Raw genomic sequence first — 14,888 nt, 5'->3', positions numbered from 1 at the left:
TGTCAAGGCCCAGCCATTGAGAGGTCGCATATTTGCGTACCACCGGCGTGAAGAGGTTAAAGTTATCCTACTGCTGGCCAATGTTACTCCACTGTGTCCTCTGCTCAGGGGCAGACTGACAACTCATGGGGCCCCTGGGCAATAGGGGATCATGGGGCCCCTGTGTCCTTGCCCAAACTCAAAAAAGCCTATGAAAAAGGTACCAGGGGCATCTCATGGGGCCCCCTACTGACCCTGGGCCCTCAGGCAGTGCCCAAGTTTCCAAATGGTCAGTCCGCCCCTGCCTCTGCTGTATCTGAAGGCCCAGCCTGTGTGTCCGTACTCAATGTGGGCCTAGTCCTGCTCCTTACAACTGACCTGACAATGGACAATTTTCCACTGCTGAATTCTCGGCTGTGTCTCAGTGTTAGTACAGCCCACTTCTGCCCGATTGTCAGCCTCCAAAGTAGGACAATATATGGGATTCATTATTATTTTCTTTGCTCTGGTGCATATCCCCCATAGTAATATCCCCCCATGGTAATGTCCTCATAGTAATGTCCCCCCTTAGTAATATCCCCCATAGTAATATCCCCCCATGGTAATGTCCCCCATAGTAATATCCCCCCATGGTAATGTCCCCCTTAGTAATATCCCCCCATGGTAATGTCCCCTATGGTAATGTCCCCCATGGTAATGTCCCCCCATGGTAATGTCCCCTATGGTAATGTCCCCCATGGTAATGTCCCCCATAGTAATGTCCCCCCATGGTAATGTTCCCCATGGTAATGTCCCCCCATGGTAATGTCCTTCCGTGGTAATGTCCTCATAGTAATGTCCCCCCATGGTAATGTCCCCCATGGTAATGTCCCCCATGGTAATGTCCCCCATAGTAATATCCCCCCATGGTAATGTCCCCCATGGTAATGTCCTCATAGTAATGTCCCCCCATAATAATATCCCTCATGGTAATGTCCCCCATGGTAATGTCCCCTCATGGTAATGTCCTTCCGTGGTAATGTCCCTCCGTTATAATGTCCCCCATGGCAATATCCCCCATAGTAATGTCCCCCCATGGTAATGTCCCTCCGTGGTAATGTCCCCCCCCATGGTAATGTCCCCCATGGTAATGTCCCTCCGTGGTAATGTCCCCCATGGTAATGTCCCTCCGTGGTAATGTCCCTCCGTGGTAATGTCCCCCCATGGTAATGCCCCCCAAGTTAATGTCCCCTGTGGTAATGCCCCCTGTCATAATGCCCCCCATGGTAATGCCCCCTGTGGCAATGTCCACCGTGGTAATATCCCCCATGGTAATACCCCCCAAGTTAATGTCCCCTGTGGAAATGCCCCCTGTCATAATGTCCACCGTGGTATTGCCCCCCATGGTAATGCCCCCCTGTGCTAATGCCCCCCTGTGCTAATGTCCCCCTGTGGTAATGTTCCCCCATGGTAATGCCCCCTGTGGTAATGTCCCCCCATGGTAATGCCCCCCAAGCTAATGTCCCCTGTGGTAATGCCCCCTGTCATAATGTCCCCCCATGGTAATGCCCCCCGTGGTAATGTCCCCCCATGGTAATGTCCCCCCCGTGGTAATATCCCCCATGGTAATTTCCCCCATGGTAATGTCCCCCCACTATACTACACACACAGAGCTGTACAAGAGTTCTGTAATGAGCCCTGACAATCTCTCCCATTCACACCGTTTGCTTTCTGGAATAATAAATGATGCTCTCTGTCCTCGTTTTGATAAATTGCAGAGTAAGATGAGAGTAACGGATCTGCTCACCTCCCATCACACCACTCACTGCCCAGATCCACTCATCATACACCTACCACATACCAGCCACATGTTCCAGTGACAGACATCAGTCTCATGTCCATGTTCTTAGCACACTTACCAACCTGCCGTGTCCAGCCGGGATGTGAACTGTCAGTGCTGCCAGCTACACATCGCTCCTCGCTACACATCGCCCCTCGCTACACACTGCTCCTCGCTACACATCGCTCCTCACTACACACTGCTCCTCGCTACACATCGCTCCTCGCTACACACTGCTCCTCGCTACACATCGCTCCTCACTACACACTGCTCCTCGCTACACATCGCTCCTTGCTACACACTGCTTCTCGCTACACATCACTCCTAGCTACACACTGCTCCTCACTACACATCACTCCTCACTACACATCGCTACTCGCTACACATCACTCCTAGCTACACACTGCTCCTCACTACACATCACTCCTAGCTACACACTGCTCCTCACTACACATCACTCCTCGCTACACACTGCTCCTCACTACACATCACTCCTAGCTACACACTGCTCCTCACTACACATCACTCCTAGCTACACACTGCTCCTCGCTACACATCACTCCTAGCTACACACTGCTCCTCACTACACATCGCTCCTCGCTACACACTGCTTCTCACTACACATCACTCTTCGCTACACACTGCTCCTCACTACACATCACTCCTCGCTACACACTGCTCCTCACTACACACTGCTCCTCGCTACACATCGCTCCTCACTACACATAACTCCTCGCTACACACTGCTCCTCACTACACATCACTCCTCGCTACACACTGCTCCTCACTACACACTGCTCCTCGCTACACATCGCTCCTCACTACACATAACTCCTCGCTACACACTGCTCCTCACTACACACTGCTCCTCGCTACACACTGCTTCTCACTACACACTGCTCCTCACTACACATTGCTCCTCGCTACACACTGCTCCTCACTACACACTGCTCCTCACTACACATCGCTCCTCGCTACACACTGCTTCTCACTACACACTGCTCCTCACTACACATCGCTCCTCACTACACATCACTCCTCACTACACACTGCTCCTCGCTACACATCACTCCTTACTACACACTGCTCCTCACTACACATCGCTCCTCGCTACACACTGCTTCTCACTACACATTGCTCCTCACTACATATCACTCCTCGCTACACACTGCTCCTTACTACACATCACTCCTCACTACACACTGCTCCTCACTACATATCACTCCTCGCTACATGTCATTCCTCACTACTTACTGCTCCTCATATAATATCCAGTGACAAGTTTGTAGTGTGTATACAATAGGGGATAGTAGTATACAGGTGAAACTCGAAAAATTAGAATCTGGTGCAAAAGTTCATTTATTTCAGTAATGCAACTTAAAAGGTGAAACTAATATACGAGATAGACTCATTACATGCAAAGCAAGATAGTTCAAGCCGTGATTTGTCATCATTGTGATGATTATGGCTTACAGCTCATGAAAACCCCAAAACCACAATCTCAGAAAATGAGAATATTCCATGCAATCAATAAAACAAGGATTGTACATAGAACAATATCGGACCTTTGAAAAGTAGAAGCATGCATATGTACTCAGTACTTGGTTTGGGCCCCTTTTGCAGCAATTACTGCCTCAATGCGGTATGGCATGGAAGCTATCAGCCTGTGGCACTGCTGAGGTGTTATGGAAGACCAGGATGCTTCAATAGCGGCCTTCAGCTCTTCTGCATTGTTCGGTCTCATGTCTCTCATCTTTCTCTTGGCAATGCCCCATAGATTCTCTATGGGCTTCAGGTCAGGCGAGTTTGCTGGCCAATCAAGCACAGTAATCCCACGGTCATTGAACCAGGTTTTGGTGCTTTTGGCAGTGTGGGCAGATGCCAAGTCCTGCTGGAAAATGAAGTCAGCGTCCCCATAAAGCTCGTCTGCAGAAGGAAGCATGAAGTGCTCCAAAATCTCCTGGTAGACGGCTGCGTTGACCCTGGACCTATTGAAGCACAGTGGGCCAACACCAGCAGATGACATTACTCCCCAAGTCAACACAGACTGTGGAAACTTCACACTGGACTTCAAGCATCTTGCAGTGTGTGCCTCTCCATTCTTCCTCCATACTCGGGGTCCTTGGGCCTCTCCATTCTTCCTCCATACTCGGGGTCCTTGGGCCTCTCCATTCTTCCTCCATACTCGGGGTCCTTGGGCCTCTCCATTCTTCCTCCATACTCCAGGCCCTTGGGCCTCTCCATTCTTCCTCCATACTCTGGGTCCTTGTGCCTCTCCATTCTTCCTCCATACTCGGGGTCCTTGGGCCTCTCCATTCTTCCTCCATACTCGGGGTCCTTGGTTTCCAAATGAGATGTAAAAGTTGCTCTCATCAGAAAAGAGGACTTTGGACCACTGAGCAACAGACCAGGTCTGTTTTTCTTTAGCCCAGGTAAGACGCTTCTGACGTTGTTTGTTGTTCAGGAGCGGCTTGACAAGAGGAATACGACATTTGAAGCCCATGTCCAGGATCCTTCTGTGTGTGGTGGCTCTTGATGCACTGACTCCAGCCTCAGTCCACTGCTTGTGAAAGTCCCCAACTTTTTTGAATGGCCTTTTCCTGACAATCCTCTCCAGGCTGCGGTCATCCCTGCTGCTTGTGCACCTTTTTTCTTCCACACTTTTTCCTTCCACATAACTTTCTATTAATGTGCTTTGATACAGCACTTTGGGAACATCCAACTTCTTTTGCAATTCCCTTTTGAGGCTTTCCCTCCTTATAGAGGGTGTCAATGATGGTTTTCTGCACAACTGTCAGGTCAGCAGTCTTTCCCATGATTGTGATTCCTACTGAACCAGACTGAGAGACTATTTAAAGGCTCTGGAACCCTTTGCAGGTGTTCTGGCTTAATTAGCTGATTAGAGTGGGACACTTTGAGCCGAGAATATTGCACCTTTTCACAATATTCTAATTTTCTGAGATTGTGGATTTGGGGCTTTCATGAGCTGTAAGCCATAATCATCACAATTATGACAAATCACGGCTTGAACTATCTTGCTTTGCATGTAATGAGTCTATCTCATATATTAGTTTCACCTTTTAAGTTGCATTACTGAAATAAATGAATTTTTGCACAATATTCTAATTTTTCGAGTTTCACCTGTATGTAAAGTATCCAGTGTAAAGGTTGTAGTATGGATATAATATCTGGTGTAGGGGTTGTAGTGTGGATATAATATCTGGTGTAGGGGTTGTAGTATGGATATAATATCTGGTGTAGGGGTTGTAGTGTGGATATAATATCTGGTGTAGGGGTTGTAGTGTGGATATAATATCTGGTGTAGGGGCTGTAGTGTGGACATAATATCTGGTGTAGGGCTTGTAGTGTGGACATAATATCTGGTGTAGGGGCTGTAGTGTGGATATAATATCTGGTGTAGGGGCTGTAGTGTGGACATAATATCTGGTGTAGGGGCTGTAGTGTGGATATAATGTCTGGTGTAGGGGTTGTAGTGTGGACATAATATCTGGTGTAGGGGCTGTAGTGTGGATATAATATCTGGTGTAGGGGTTGTAGTGTGGACATAACATCTGGTGTAGGGGTTGTAGTGTGGATATAATATCTGGTGTAGGTGTTGTAGTATGGACATAACATCTGGTGTAGGGGTTGTAGTATGGATATAATATCTGGTGTAGGTGTTGTAGTATGGATATAACATCTGGCGTAGGGGTTGTAGTATGGATATAACATCTGGCGTAGGGGTCGTAGTATGGATATAACATCTGGTGTAGGGGTTGTAGTATGGATATAACATCTGGCGTAGGGGTTGTAGTATGGATATAACATCTGGTGTAGGGGTTGTAGTATGGATATAATATCTGGTGTAGGGGTTGTAGTATGGATATAACATTTGGTGTAGGGGTTGTAGTATGGATATAATATCTGGTGTAGGGGTTGTAGTATGGATATAATATCTGGTGTAGGGGTTGTAGTATGGATATAATATCTGGTGTAGGGGTTGTAGTCGGTGACAGGTTTGTAGTATGTATATAATATCCTGTGAGGGCACATTAGTATGTATATTGTAGGGGTTGTGGTATGAATATGTCTGGTTTATAGTATGTATACAATACCCCGTCAAAGCTCAGTAGTATGTATATAGTATTCAGTGTAACGGTTGTACTATGTTTTTAATATCCAGTAGGAGCATAGTAGTATGTATACAGTATTCTGTCAGAGCTCAGTAGTATGTATACAGTATCCAGTGTTAGGGTTGGTGCATGTGTATAGTGTGCGGTGTAAGGTTTGTAGCATGTATATAATATCCTGTCACAGCATAGTATTATGTATATAATATCCGGTGAGAGGACAGGAGTATGTATATAATATCCAGTGACAGGTTTGAAGTATGTATACAATATCCCGTCAGAGTAGAGTAGTGTGTATACAATATGCAGTGAGAGGACAGTAGTATGTATATAATATCCGGTTAAGGGACAGTAGTATGTGTATAATATCCAGTGAGGGGACAGTAGTATGTGTATAATATGCAGTGAGAGAACAATAGTGTGTATACAATATGCAGTGAGAGGACAGTAGTATGTATATAATATCCGGTGAAGGGACAGTAGTATCTGTATAATATCCGGTGAGGGGACAGTAGTATGTATATAATATCCGGTGAGAGGACAGTAGTATGTATATAATATCCGGTGAGGGGACAGTAGTATGTATATAATATCCGGTGAGGGACAGTAGTATGTATATAATATCAGGTGAGAGGACAGTAGTATGTATATAATATCCGGTGAGGGGACAGTAGTATGTATATAATATCCGGTGAGGGGACAGTAGTATGTATATAATATCAGGTGAGGGGACAGTAGTATGTATATAATATCCGGTGAGGGGACAGTAGTATGTATATAATATCCGGTGAGGGGACAGTAGTATGTATATAATATCCGGTGAGGGACAGTAGTATGTATATAATATCAGGTGAGAGGACAGTAGTATGTATATAATATCCGGTGAGGGGACAGTAGTATGTATGTAATATCCGGTGAGAGGACAGTAGTATGTATATAATATACAGTGAGAGGACAGTAGTATGTATATAATATCCGGTGAGAGGACAGTAGAATGTATATAATATCCAGTGAGAGGACAGTAGTATGTATATAATATCCGGCGAGAGGACAGTAGTATGAATATAATATCCGGTGTGGGGACAGTAGTATGTATATAATATCCGGCGAGAGGACAGTAGTATGAATATAATATCCGGTGAGAGGACAGTAGTATGTATATAATATCCAGTGAGAGGACAGTAGTATGTACAGTGGGGATCGAAAGTTTGGGCACCCCAGCTAAAAATTTGTATTAATGTGCATAAAGAAGCCAAGGAAAGATGGAAAAATCTCCAAAAGGCATCAAATTACAGATAAGACATTCTTATAATATGTCAACAAAAGTTAGATTTTATTTCCATCATTTACACTTTCAAAATAACAGAAAACAAAAAAATGGCGTCTGCAAAAGTTTGGGCACCCTGCAGAATTTATAGCATGCACTGCCCCCTTTGCAAAGCTGAGACCTGCCAGTGTCATGGATTGTTCTCAATCATCGTCTGGGAAGACCAGGTGATGTCAATCTCAAAGGTTTTAAATGCCCAGACTCATCTGACCTTGCCCCAACAATCAGCACCATGGGTTTTTCTAAGCAGTTATCTAGAAAACTGAAACTGAAAATAGTTGACGCTCACAAAGCTGGAGAAGGCTATAAGAAGATAGCAAAGCGTTTTCAGATGTCAATATCCTCTGTTCGGAATGTAATTAAGAAATGGCAGTCATCAGGAACAGTGGAAGTTAAAGCAAAATCTGGAAGACCAAGAAAAATATCAGACAGAACAGCTCGCAGGATTGTGAGAAAAACAATTCAAAACCCACGTTTGACTGCACGATCCCTCCAGAAAGATCTGGCAGACACTGGAGTTGTGGTACACTATTCCACTATAAAGAGATACTTGTACAAATATGGTCTTCATGGAAGAGTCATCAGAAGAAAAACTCTTCTACATCCTCACCACAAAAATCATCGTTTGAACTTTGCAAATGAACATATAGACAAGCCTGATGCATTTTGGAAACAAGTTCTGTGGACCGATGAGGTTAAAATTGAACTTTTTGGCCGGAATGAGCAAAGGTACGTTTGGAGAAGAAGAGGCACAGAATTTAATGAAAAGAACCTCTGTCCAACTGTTAAGCATGGGGTTGGATCAATCATGCTTTGGGGTTGTGTTGCAGCCAGTGGCACAGGGAACATCTCACGAGTAGAAGGAAAAATGGATTCAATAAAATTTCAGCAAATTTTGGATGGTAACTTGATGCCACCTGTGAAAAAGCTGAAGTTAAAGAGAGGATGGCTTCTACAAATGGATAATGATCCTAAACACACCTCGAAATCCACGGGGGATTACATCAAGAGGCGTAAACTGAAGGTTTTGCCATGGCCTTCACAATCTCCTGACCTCAACATAATTGAAAATCTATGGATAGACCTTAAAAGAGCAGTGCGTGACAGACAGCCCAGAAATCTCAAAGAACTGGAAGACTTTTGTAAGGAAGAATGAGCAAAGATACCTCAAACAAGAATTGAAAGACTCTTGGCTGGCTACAAAAAGCGTTTACAAGCTGTGATACTTGCCAAAGGGGGCAGTACAAGATATTAACTCTGCAGGGTGCCCAAACTTTTGCAGACGCCATGTTTTTGTTTTCTGTTATTTTGAAAGTGTAAATGATGGAAATAAAATCTAACTTTTGTTGACATATTATAAGAATGTCTAATCTGTAATTTGATGCCTTTTGGAGATTTTTCCATCTTTCCTTGGCTTCTTTATGCACATTAATACAAATTTTTAGCTGGGGTGCCCAAACTTTCGATCCCCACTGTATATAATATCAGGTGAGAGGACAGTAGTACGTATATAATATCCAGTGAGAGGACAGTAGTATGTATATAATATCCAGTGAGAGGACAGTAGTATGTATATAATATCAGGTGAGAGGACAGTAGTACGTATATAATATCCGGTGAGAGGACAGTAGTACGTATATAATATCCAGTGAGAGGACAGTAGTATGTATATAATATCCGGCGAGAGGACAGTAGTATGAATATAATATCCGGTGAGGGGACAGTAGTACGTATATAATATCCGGTGAGGGGACAGTAGTATGAATATAATATCCGGTGAGGGGACAGTAGTATGAATATAATATCCGGTGAGGGGACAGTAGAATGTATATAATATCAGGTGAGGGGACAGTAGTATGTATATAATATCCGGTGAGAGGACAGTAGTACGTATATAATATCCAGTGAGAGGACAGTAGTACGTATATAATATCCAGTGAGAGGACAGTAGTATGTATATAATATCCGGTGAGGGGACAGTAGAATGTATATAATATCTGGTGAGAGGACAGTAGTATGAATATAATATCCAGTGAGGGGACAGTAGTATGTATATAATATCAGGTGAGAGGACAGTAGTACGTATATAATATCCAGTGAGAGGACAGTAGTATGTATATAATATCCAGTGAGAGGACAGTAGTATGTATATAATATCAGGTGAGAGGACAGTAGTACGTATATAATATCCAGTGAGAGGACAGTAGTACGTATATAATATCCGGTGAGAGGACAGTAGTACGTATATAATATCCAGTGAGAGGACAGTAGTATGTATATAATATCCGGCGAGAGGACAGTAGTATGAATATAATATCCGGTGAGGGGACAGTAGTACGTATATAATATCCGGTGAGGGGACAGTAGTATGAATATAATATCCGGTGAGGGGACAGTAGTATGAATATAATATCCAGTGAGGGGACAGTAGTATGTATATAATATCAGGTGAGAGGACAGTAGTACGTATATAATATCCAGTGAGAGGACAGTAGTACGTATATAATATCCAGTGAGAGGACAGTAGTACGTATATAATATCCAGTGAGAGGACAGTAGAATGTATATAATATCAGGTGAGAGGACAGTAGTACATATATAATATCCGGTGAGAGGACAGTAGTACGTATATAATATCCAGTGAGAGGACAGTAGTACATATATATTATCCGGTGAGAGGACAGTAGTACATATATAATATCCAGTGAGAGGACAGTAGTACGTATATAATATCCAGTGAGAGGACAGTAGTACATATATATTATCCGGTGAGAGGACAGTAGTACATATATAATATCCGGTGAGAAGACAGTAGTATGAATATAATATCCGGTGAGGGAACAGTAGTACGTATATAATAATAGGTGAGAGGACAGTAGTATGTATATAATATCCGGTGAGGGGACAGTAGAATGTATATAATATCCGGTGAGAGGACAGTAGTATGTATATAATATCCGGTGAGTGGACAGTAGTATGTATATAATATCCGGTGAGGGGACAGTAGAATGTATATAATATCCGGTGAGAGGACAGTAGTATGAATATAATATCCAGTGAGGGGACAGTAGTATGTATATAATATCAGGTGAGAGGACAGTAGAATGTATATAATATCCGGTGAGGGGACAGTAGTATGAATATAATATCCAGTGAGGGGACAGTAGTATGTATATAATATCCAGTTAGGGGACAGTAGTATGTATATAATATCAGGTGAGGGGACAGTAGTATGTATATAATATCCGGTGAGGGGACAGTAGTATGTATATAATATCAGGTGAGGGGACAGTAGTATGTATATAATATCCGGTGAGGGGACAGTAGTATGTATATAATATCAGGTGAGGGGACAGTAGTATGTATATAATATCCGGTGAGGGGACAGTAGAATGTATATAATATCCGGTGAGAGGACAGTAGTATGTATATAATATCCGGTGAGGGGACAGTAGTATGTATATAATATCAGGTGAGGGGACAGTAGTATGTATATAATATCCGGTGAGAGGACAGTAGTATGTATATAATATCCGGTGAGAGGACAGTAGTATGTATATAATATCCAGTGAGAGATTTTCATTTGCTTTATGTATACAATATCCCGTCAGAGCTCAGTAGTATGTATATAACATCGAGTGACATTTTTTTATGACATATTGAGAGATTGGGTAGCCAGGGGGTTGTGCTGGCTGTATACAGGTGGCCATGTTGGGTGTATACATGGGGTTGGGTGTATACAGGTGGTTGGAAGTATACAAGTGGTTGTGTTGGGTGTATACAGGTGGTCATGTTGGGTGTATACAGGTGGTTGTGTTGGGTGTATCCAGGTGATTGGGTTTGATTGTACACCGGTGGTCAGGTTGGGTGCATACAGGTGGTCATGTTGGGTGCATACAGGTGGTCGTGTTGGGTGCATACAGGTGGTCGTGTTGGGTGCATACAGGTGGTCGTGTTGGGTGTATCCAGGTAATTGGGTTTGATTGTACACCGGTGGTCATGTTGGGTGCATACAGTTCGGTCGTGTTGGGTGCATACAATTGGTCGTGTTGGGTGTATCCAGGTGATTGGGTTTGATTGTACACCGGTGGTCGGGTTGGGTGCATACAGGTGGTCATGTTGGGTGCATACAGGTGGTCGTGTTGGGTGTATACAGGTGGTCGTGTTTGGTGCATACAGGTGGTCGTGTTGGGTGCATACAGGTGGCCGTGTTGGGTGTATACAGGTGGTCGTGTTGGATGTATATAGGTGGTTGTGTTGGGTGCATACAGGTGGTTGGGCTTGGGTGCATACAGGTGGTCATGTTGGGTGTATACAGGTGATTGGGTTGGATGCATACAGGTGGTCATGTTGGGTGTATACAGGTGGTTGTCTTTGGGTGTCTACAGGTTTTTGGGTTGGGTGTATACAGGTGGTCATGTTGGGAGTATACAGGTGATTGGGTTTGGGTGTACATTGGTGGTAGGGTTGGGTGTATACAGGTGGTTGGGTTTGGGTGCATACAGGTGGTCATGTTGGGTTTATACAGGTGGTCATGTTGGGTGTATACAGGTGGTCGTGTTGGGTGTATACAGGTGGTCGTGTTGGATGTATACAGGTGGTCGGGTTGGACGTATACAGGTGGTCATGTTGGGTGTATACAGGTGTTTGTCTTTGGGTGTCTACAGGTGTTTGGGTTGGGTGTATACAGGTGGTTGGGTTTGGGTGTACACCGGTGGTAGGGTTGGGTGTATACAGGTGGTTGAGCTCGGGTGCATACAGGTGGTCATGTTGGGTTTATACAGGTGGTCGTGTTGGGTGTATACAGGTGGTCGTGTTGGGTGTATACAGGTGGTCGGGTTGGGTGTATACAGGTGGTCGTGTTGGGTGTATACAGGTGGTCGCGTTGGGTGTATACAGGTGGTCGCGTTGGGTGTATACAGGTGGTCGCGTTGGGTGTATACAGGTGGTCGCGTTGGGTGTATACAGGTGGTCATGTTGGGTGTATACAGGTGGTTGTGTTGGGTGCATACAGGTGGTTGGGCTTGGGTGCATACAGGTGGTCATGTTGGGTGTATACAGATGGTCGGGTTGGATGTATACAGATGGTCGGGTTGGATGTATACAGGTGATTGGGTTGGACGTATACAGGTGGTCATTTGGGTGTATACAGGTGGCTGTCTTTGGGTGTCTACAGGTGTTTGGGTTGGGTATATACAGGTGGTCATGTTGGGTGTATACAGGTTATTGTGCTCGGGTGCATACAGGTGGTCATGTTGGGTGTATAGATGTGGTTGTGTTGGGTGTATACAGGTGGTTGTGTTGGGCGTATACAGGTGGTCGTGTTGGGTGTATAGATGTGGTTGTGTTGGGTGTATACAGGTGGTCGGGTTGGGTGTATACAGGTGGTTGTGTTAGGTATATACATGTGGTTGTGTTGGGTGTATACAGGTGGTCATGTTGGGTGTATACAGGTGGTCATGTTGGGTGTATGCAGGTTATTGTGCTCGGGTACATACAGGTGGTCATGTTGGGTGTATACAGGTGATCATGTTAGGTGTATAGAGGTGGTTGTTTTGGGTGTATACAGGTGGTTGTTTTGGGTGTATACAGGTGGTCATGTTGGGTGTATATAGGTGGTTGTGTTGGGTATATACAGGTGTTTGGGTGTATACAGGTGGTTGTGTTGGGTATATACAGGTGGTTGTGTTAGGTGTATACAGGTGGTTGGGTTGGGTGTATACAGGTTATTGTGCTCGGGTGCATACAGGTGGTCATGTTGGTTGTATACAGGTGATCATGTTAGGTGTATAGAGGTGGTTGTGTTGGGTGTATACAGGTGGTTGTGTTAGGTATATACAGGTGGTCGTGTTGGGTGTATACAGGTGGTCGGGTTGGGTGTATACAGGTGGTTGTGTTAGGTATATACAGGTGGTTGGGTTGGATGTATACAGGTGGTTGGGTTGGATGTATACAGGTGGTTGGGTGTATACAGGTGGTTGTGTTGGGTATATACAGGTGGAAGGGTTGGGTGTATACAGGTGTGTTGGGTGTATACAGGTGGTTGTGTTGGGTGTATACAGGTGTGTTGGGTGTATACAGGTGGTTGGTCGGGAATATACAGATGGTTGTGTTGGGTGTATACAGGTGGTTGTGTTGGGTGTATACAGGTGGTTGTGTTGGGTATGTATAGGTGGTTGGTCGGGTATATACAGGTGGCAGGGTTGGGTGTATACAGGTGGTTGTGTTGGGTTTATACAGGTGGAAGGGTTGGGTGTATACAGGTGTTGGGTGTATACAGGTGGTTGGTCGGGTATATACAGATGGTTGTGTTGGGTGTATACAGGTGGTTGGTTGGGTATATACAGACAGTTGTGTTGGGTGTATACAGGTGTGTTGGGTGTATACAGGTGGTTGGTCGGGTATATACAGATGGTTGTGTTGGGTGTATACAGGTGTGTTGGGTGTATACAGGTGGTTGGTCGGGTATATACAGATGATTGTGTTGGGTGTATACAGGTGTGTTGGGTGTATACAGGTGGTTGGTCGGGTATATACAGATGATTGTGTTGGGTGTATACAGGTGTGTTGGGTGTATACAGGTGGTTGGTCGGGTATATACAGATGGTTGTGTTGGGTGTATACAGGTGTGTTGGGTGTATACAGGTGGTTGGTCGGGTATATACAGATGGCTGTGTTGGGTGTATACAGGTGTGTTGGGTGTATACAGGTGTGTTGGGTGTATACAGGTGGTTGTGTGTTATGGCACGATGTAGTATACAATGTTTGTTACACAACCCAACCTTCCATTATCCGGTGATGTGAATTGGAGACATGACACCACCTGCTATACACCCTAAGAGTTGAGTGTTGTGCCCGGCCATACCCCTGGGCAGTTTGGTGTGCCAGTACCCCACCGCGCAACCGCCCCCCCTCCTCGGACAGTCGTGCCGGTTCCCCGCCGGTACCCCACCAATACCCAGCTGCCAGATCCAGTCGGCATGACAGGACAATGGCACACGGTTTGCTGCCCCTCCATGGCTCTCCTACGTCACACAGTAAACACTTCACCATATAAATGGCGATGAGAGCGGAGAGGGGTGATCAGTGGTGTGTGTACACTGCAGACACCTCCATCCACACACACAGCACACAGCTTACCTCCAGCCTCCGGCCTCGGCTCACATCTCCCCGCTCCTCCTCGCCCTCCGCAGCCTCCGACTGATAGAAATCAACAAGTCAGGTTTGGAGCTCCAGCTGCTCTTCTCTCCTTTCTGCAATCCAGCCTGTGATACAGGCAATTTACATGATGATAAGCGCCCAGGAGCAAGGCTCCCCCTACGGGACAGACTAGGGCGCTGCAGCATTCACTCACCCTTTCCTGTCTGGATGGAGAGATGAGGATGCTGCTGTGGTACCTCCCCTGTGTGGTACCTTCTCCTCCATCCTCTGTGCGCCGTCCATCGTTTCCGCCGCTGCTGGGGATAACTTAGAGCTCATTTTGGTTTATTTTACCCCAGATGCAGTCAGGTGCGTCTTTTTAAACACAGCATAAGCGCAGTACGAATGCAAAGGCGAGCAAAAAATGTGAAAAAAAAAAGTACAGTGTGCTACATTTTTTTGCATCAGAACGTGTCACAAACACACTGAAATC

At 45.1% G+C, this 14,888-nt stretch overlaps 1 protein-coding gene across 1 annotated transcript in view; it reads right to left on the bottom strand.

Moving 5' to 3' along the window:
- KCNB1 (potassium voltage-gated channel subfamily B member 1) overlaps window positions 1-14,528 on the bottom strand; it is a 164,799-nt gene extending 150,271 nt beyond the window's left edge. Inside the window, exon 1 of the mRNA XM_089657549.1 lies at window positions 14,396-14,528. The gene's annotated coding sequence lies outside the window, so the exon portion shown is untranslated. The remainder of the gene's footprint in view (window positions 1-14,395) is intronic.
- Between the last annotated feature and the right edge of the window lie 360 nt (window positions 14,529-14,888).

This window comes from Staurois parvus, unplaced genomic scaffold (assembly GCF_062004578.1).
Source record: "Staurois parvus isolate SC_StPar_1 unplaced genomic scaffold, SC_StPar_1.0 ptg001008l, whole genome shotgun sequence".
Taxonomy (NCBI): domain Eukaryota; kingdom Metazoa; phylum Chordata; class Amphibia; order Anura; family Ranidae; genus Staurois; species Staurois parvus.
Note: the sequence above shows the minus strand (reverse complement) of the source record. Positions and strands in the feature narration are given on the sequence as shown.